Here is a 358-nt window from a genome sequence, read left to right as displayed (position 1 = left end):
TTTAGAGTGCATCCAAACATGTTTAGAGTGCGTCAAAACATACTTATAGTGCATCCAAACATGTTTAGAGAGCATCCAAACATTTTTAGAGTGCGTCGAAACATGTTTAGAGTGCATCCAAACAGACTTAGAGTGCATCAAAAGATGTTTAGAGTTCGTCGAAACATGTTTAGAGGACGTCAAAACATATTCAGAGCGCATCCAAACATATTTAAAATGCGTCGAAACATATTAAGAGTGCATACAAACATGTTTAGAGTGCACTAAAACAATTTTAGAGTGCGTCGAAACATATTTAGAGTGCGTCGAAACATGTTTAGAGTTCGTCTAAACATGTTTTGAGGGCACCAAAACACGT

The sequence above is a fragment of the Tarenaya hassleriana genome, unplaced genomic scaffold (genome assembly GCF_000463585.1).
Source record: "Tarenaya hassleriana unplaced genomic scaffold, ASM46358v1 Cleome492, whole genome shotgun sequence".
Lineage (NCBI taxonomy): Eukaryota > Viridiplantae > Streptophyta > Magnoliopsida > Brassicales > Cleomaceae > Tarenaya > Tarenaya hassleriana.
The sequence above is the reverse complement of the archived record's forward strand: the minus strand, read 5'-3'. Positions refer to the sequence as shown.